General features: G+C 37.9%; 1 pseudogene; it reads right to left on the bottom strand.

The window, feature by feature from the left end:
- Positions 1-4,336: 4,336 nt before the first annotated feature.
- LOC111549868 lies at positions 4,337-5,914 on the bottom strand (annotated as a pseudogene).
- Between the last annotated feature and the right edge of the window lie 542 nt (positions 5,915-6,456).

Below are 6,456 nucleotides of genomic sequence, written 5' to 3'. Positions count from 1 at the left end.
AAATAGGTGAAAACATAACTCAGTCTTTAGTCAGAGAAGGCAAGTTGATCAATATTAAATGGAATAGACACTGCCTGTGTTAACATTTCAAACTCCCTCCCATCCTCTAGCATCAGCTACTCCTCAACATAGAAAAATAAAAATTTATATTCCTCTCTCTTTCTTGACATTTCTTGACAAATCATGATCTACCAAAAGAAAAAACTGATTCTAGAAATACCATGCTTATAGGCATTTCAAACTCAATCTGCTCAAGACTACCTCATCACCTTGCCTGATACCTAAAATAAACGAATGTCCTGATTTACTTATATAATATTTAATTCTCTATCACTATCCCAATTCAACACCTTTTTTTTTTTCATAATATAACAAGCTCTTCTCCTAAAAAGTCATTTGAGAATTGGTAATGTTCAATAAGAGAATTCCCTTTAAAAAACTATAGAGTTAAAATGCAATTTATATATTTGTTTGGATGCCTATTTGACATTCTACCAATGAAATTCACAAGGACAGAGCCTGGGTACGCAAGTGTCTGTGTGTGTTTTCTGTTTCTCTAAAGTCTGGTAAGTTGGTGATATAGTTAATCCATCATGAGTTCCATATCTTAGGCTAGTCAGTTTTCATTTCTTCTATCCTCAAGACAAAACTCTCTCAGTATCAAAACAGATGACAATTTCCATAGATTTCTACCTTCATCATATGTCTTGAAAACTTTTTGTCCTAGTTTTTGAGTCCCCATATCTGTGTTCCAAACTGACAGAGCCTCTTTCTGTCCTGGACTGTCTCAAAGATCTCTTAAATTATTTTTCTCTCATTTAATTTTAGCTCTTCTGATTTTTCCCACATAATAGTCATGAATGACTCTACTGTAATTTGTACTCCCGGGTTCAAATACTTTATTGGTTACCCATTAAATATAAAAGTAAATATTCATCAATATGCCAAAAAAATCCTTTTTCTTTTCCCATCAACTTTAAAATCTACTAGTAATAGAAGTATTAAACAGTGCTACTACTATTACTGCTACCACTCTCTACTATTCTGATTAGGACTACTGCAAACACACACACACACACACAGATACACACACACACACACACTCTTCAACCAAAACAGGTTACTCAAGGTTCCCTGCAGTTTTTTTCATAGGTTCTATATTTTAAACTCCTTCTACTCATCCACCTCCAGACAAAAGTTATTGATGCTGTGTGGCATCAATAACATATCAAATTATCATTTTAACAAAAGTTTTATTATTAAAACTTTTGTTTTAATAATAATTTTATTTTAATTTACCCCAGCTCTACCATTGATTACTACTATAAATTCACAGTAACTTTATATTGCCTAATATCATTGTTTAAATTTTTATATGCTTGTTCATTGGATTGAGTCCTTCTTGAGAGTCATTTTTTTTTAAAAAAGAATCTGTTACCTAAGAAATACTGTACATAGCCAAGTTTGGATTGGTTAAACTGATTTAAACTATTTATGGATATGATTTTTGAAACATGGTTATTTAATTGACACATAACATTTTACTTATTCATTGGGTACATGTTATATTTTGTTACATGCATAGAATATGTAATCATCAAGTCAGAGTATTTGGGATATTCATTACTTTGAGTATTTCTCATTTGTATGTGTTGGAAACAGTTCAAATCATTTCTTCTTGCTACTTTGAAATATGCAATATATGACTGCTAATTTTAGTCACCCTGCTATGCCAGCAAATATTAGAACTCATACCTTCTATCCAACTGTATATTTGTACCCATTAACTCACCTCTCTTCATCTACCTCTCCCTCTCACTGGCCCTGACTAGCCTCTGGTATCTAAAATTCCACTCTCTATTTCCATGAAATCCATGGTTTTAGCTCTCACATAAGAGTGAGAACATGTGATATTTGTATTTGTGTGACTAACTTATTTTACTTAGCATAATGACCTCTAGTTCCATCCATGTTGCTGCAAATAACAAGATTTCATTCATTTTTATGGCTGAATAGTTTTTTATTAGGTATGTATAACACATTTTTAGTCATTCATCTATTAATGGACACTTACATTGATTCCATATCTTGGCTATTGGGAATAGTGCTGCAATAAGCATGGAAGTACAAGGTGTCTCTTTGATGTATTGATTTCTTTTTCTTTTGATAATTACCCAGCCTTGGAATTGCTGGATCACGTGGTAGTTACATTTTTAGGTTTTTCTTTTTCTTTGTGAAAAATGTCTGTACTGTTTTCCATAGTGGTTGTACAAATTTACAATTTCTCCAACAGTATATAAGAGTCCCCTTTCTCTGCATCCTTGCCAGCATCTGTTATTTTTATCTTTTTAATAATTTCTATTATAGCTGGCATAAGATGATATCTAATTGTAGTTCTGACTTGCATTCCCCTGATAATTAGTGAAGTGGAGTATTTTTTTACACACCTATTAAGCATTTGTATGTCTTCTTTTGAGAAATGCCCTTTGTCCATTTTGTAATGGAATTATTTGGTATTTTACTATTGAGTTGAGTTTCTTACGTATTCTGGATATTAGTCCCTTGTTGAATGTCTATTTTGCAAATATTTTCTCCCATTGAACAGTTTATCTCTTCACTCTGCTGTGGTTTTTTTTTTTTTTTTTTTTTGCCGTGCAGAAAACTTTAAATTTAATATAATCTCATTTATCTATTTTTGTTTCTGTTATCTGTACTTCTGAGGTCTTAGTCATAAAACATTTGCCTAGACCAATGCCCTGAAGCATTTTTCCTAGGTTTCCTTCAGTAGTTTTATAGTTTCAGGTCTTACATTTAAGTCTTTAATCAAACTTGGGTTGAATGCTGTATATGGTGAGATATAGGGGTCCAGTTTCATTCTTCTGGATATGGATATTCAGTTTTCCCAGCACCATTTATTGAAAAGAGCATTTTTTCTCCAGTGTGTGTCTTTGGTACATTTGTCAAAAATTAGCTGGGTGTAAGTATGTGGCTTTACTTTTGGGTTCTCAATTCTGTTCCACTAATGTATATGTCTTATTTTATACTAATATCATGATGTTTTGGTTACTATAGCTTTGTCTTTCATTTTGAAATCACATAGTGTGAAGCCTCCAACATTCTTCTTTTTTTCTCAGAATAGCTTTGTCTATCTGGGCTCCTTTATGGTTTCAAACAAATTTGGGGATTTTTAAAAATATTTCTGTGAAAAATAGCGTTAGTAGTTTGATAGGGATTACACTGAATCTGCAGATAGCATTGAGCAGTATGGTCACTTTAATAATATTAATTATTCTGATCCATGAACATGGAGTGTATCTCCATTTGTTTGTGTCATCTTCAACATCTTTCAGTAGGTTTGTATAGTTTTACTTATAGAGATCTTCACCTCCTTGGTAAAATTTATTCCTGGGTAATTTTCTTTTTTTTAAGCTACTGAAAACGAGATTACATTCTTTAATTTTTTTCTGAAGGAGAAAGATTTTATTGGCACAGACGTGTCTTATTAACTTGACAGAATTAAGCAGTAATTTTTAAAAAAGTAAAAGATGGTTTCTCTAAAACTAGTTTCATTGTGGTCAGCAGGTCAGAAGCAGATTGTAACCACTCAGTTTTGGTTTAAGCCACGACATTAGGAAGCAATCTGTAAAACTAGTATAGTTTCTTCAACTATTAAACTTGTTCATTCACATGATTGGCTGAGGTGCACAAAAATAAATCTCCTACTAAAAAGGAATCATGCCAGGGACAAGACCAGAGATAGTTTCTGACATTGCAAAACTCGATAGGTACAGGAACCCTGGGAGAATATGACTTCCTCCAAAGGGTTACCATACCATCATATCTCCTCTGAAATTGTCACAGATATGGAAAGCTGCTTGCTTAGAGGTACTGCTCACAGCAGAGAATTTGTCATCTCATTAAAATCTCCACTTTTCATTACTGGGTCTCTGTCTTGCTCTCTGAAGATGCAAGGGTAGGGGAGGCAGTGGGGGAGTGGGGGAATGCCGCCAGAGCTAGGGCAGCAGGCACTACCTACAGCACTGGTCTTTGGGAAAAAAACACATGGTGCTTGCATCAGTGGCCTATGTGGTCTAACTGTCTGCACTATGGCTGTCAGTCCACTGAATGGGCTGGGAGGTATGTGGTGTGTGTTATTGGAAGATAGCTCTGATGGGTCATGGATAGGTTAGAACCAATCCAGTTCAGGCCCCGTCTCAGACTTGTATCTTATGTGAACTCAAAAAATAAAAAACACTTCTACCTCCGTCTCACCCTCATCCCTGACTATATTCAGGGAAAGACTCCCCCAGGAATGGCCAGCCAGGCCTACAGCAGATTAGATCTTTTCCCAGTACCACTCAGTGTGTGGAATTTCAGCCACGACTTCAGATTCAATTCCATAGTGATCTTGTCCTCTGATGATTTTAAAGAAGTTATTGTCACAGATAATGGCCTTCAGCCCCATCCATGTCCCTGTAAAGAACATTATCTTGTTCACTTCTATGGCTATATGGTATTCCATGGTGTATATGTACCAGATTTTCTTTATCCAGTCTATTGTTGATAGACATATAAGTGGAAGTTAAATGATGAGAACACATGGACACATAGAGGGGAAAACACCCACGGGGGCCTGTTGCAGGGAGGAGAGTGGGAGAAGGGAGGAGATCAGGAAAAATAACTAATGGGTACTAGGCTTAATATCTGAGTGTTGAAATAATTGGCACAACAAAACCCCATGACACAAGTGTACCTATGTAACAAACCTGCACATGTACCCCTGAACTTAAAATAAATGTTAAAAAATAAGGAAGCCATTATTACCCATTCCCTGTTCCAGGATTTGCAACCTGTCAGTAGGACATGCTGTTCTCCACCTTGCAGCCCAGGATGCAGATGGCATGGCCTCCATCATCTTGGTGTTCTTGGAACTTGTACAGCAGGAAATCCGAATACACAGAGAAAGCTTCCTCCACTGGGTCATTTTTGCAGATCTTGGCCATGATGTCCTTTGTGCTGTTGGAGATATGGTAAGAACTGCATCCATAGTGCTTGCCCTCTTTGTAGATCTGGCCAGGTTTGCAGGTCTTGCTGCACTTGGGGGAGTCTCCTTTCCCCACATATGGAGCCATGGATGTGGTGCTCACAGGGAGGGAGGGATGGGAAAAGTCTGCAACCTACATGAGAGTCACAGACGCCACCAGAAACCAGGCCTTTTCTTGTCTAGAAGTTCCAAGCTTCATTGGTATAACCACTGTTGCAGCCGTCCCCACACCAACAAGTGAGCTTGTGTTCCGTGGACACCTCCATATGACTCCCTCCCCCGCCCTCTGTTGGGGTGGATACAGATCCAGTCAGAGATGGCTTCCAAAGCCCCCAAAGCCCAGCAAAAGCCATAGGAGCCCTGGTCTCTGATCTCTCCGAGGTCAGTCTGGCCACTGTTCCTGTGGATCAAAGCTTTCAGGCAGATTTATGTCCTAGAAAACTTAACTCTCTGGGGCAGCTTGGATCTGCCCAGGAAGGTACCACACGGCCTCCTCAGGTAGCTTATTCCATTTTGCGGAAGTTGTGCCTGGCCTGCTGTGTGGAGTTTGGTTTGTTGATATAGTTGACAAGCTGTTCAGATAAAGGGTGGAAATAGGGTCTGCTTCCTGCACTGGCCCGCACCAGCAGGCAGCAGAGGGAGGTCAAGAGCCACCTTAAGTCTGAAGATGGATCCTGGATCACCCTTTCTGAGTTCATAGATTCATCAAGATGAATGTACCTCAGCTACATTCTCTTCTGACAGAAGGTACTGTGGGATCAGTTTTTCCAGCATACCAAAAGGTGCTAGGTCTTCCTTTGAACCCAACAGCATTTGTGTTTTAGTGGGTATGGGGGTCTCTGTTAGGTCAGGTAGAGGAATGTGGGGCATGGGCTATAATCCTTCTCCTGGCACAAGCCTGTTAACTTCCTCAGTCAGTGCAGAAGTCCAGGTGCAGGGCGTGTCCTCCTTCTCCATATGCCCCATCTGATCGTCCATTCTCTACTCTTGCATTTTTAATTTATTTCTCAGCCAGTTTATTATGGATTCACAGAAATGCTACTAATTTTCGTACATTGATTTTGTATCCTGTAATTTTAATACATTTATTAACCAGATCTAATAGTTTTTTGGTGGAATTTTTATTTTTTTCTAGATGGAGGATCATATCCTCAGCAAAGAGGGACAATTTGATTTTGTCTTTTCCAATTTGGATGCCGTGTGTGTGTGTGTGTGTGTGTGTGTGTGTGTGTGTATTTTCCTCCTGCCTGGTTGCTCTGGCTAGGACTTCCAGTATTATGTTGAAAAGGAGTGATGAAAGCAGGCATTCTTGTCTTGTCTCATCTCTTTGAGAAAAGGCTTTCAGCTTTCATCCATTCAGTTTGATGTCAGCTGTGGTTTTGTCATACATGGTCTTTATTGGATTGAGGTAT

This window comes from Piliocolobus tephrosceles, chromosome 3, assembly GCF_002776525.5.
Source record: "Piliocolobus tephrosceles isolate RC106 chromosome 3, ASM277652v3, whole genome shotgun sequence".
Taxonomy (NCBI): domain Eukaryota; kingdom Metazoa; phylum Chordata; class Mammalia; order Primates; family Cercopithecidae; genus Piliocolobus; species Piliocolobus tephrosceles.
The sequence above is the reverse complement of the archived record's forward strand: the minus strand, read 5'-3'. Positions and strand labels throughout refer to the sequence as shown.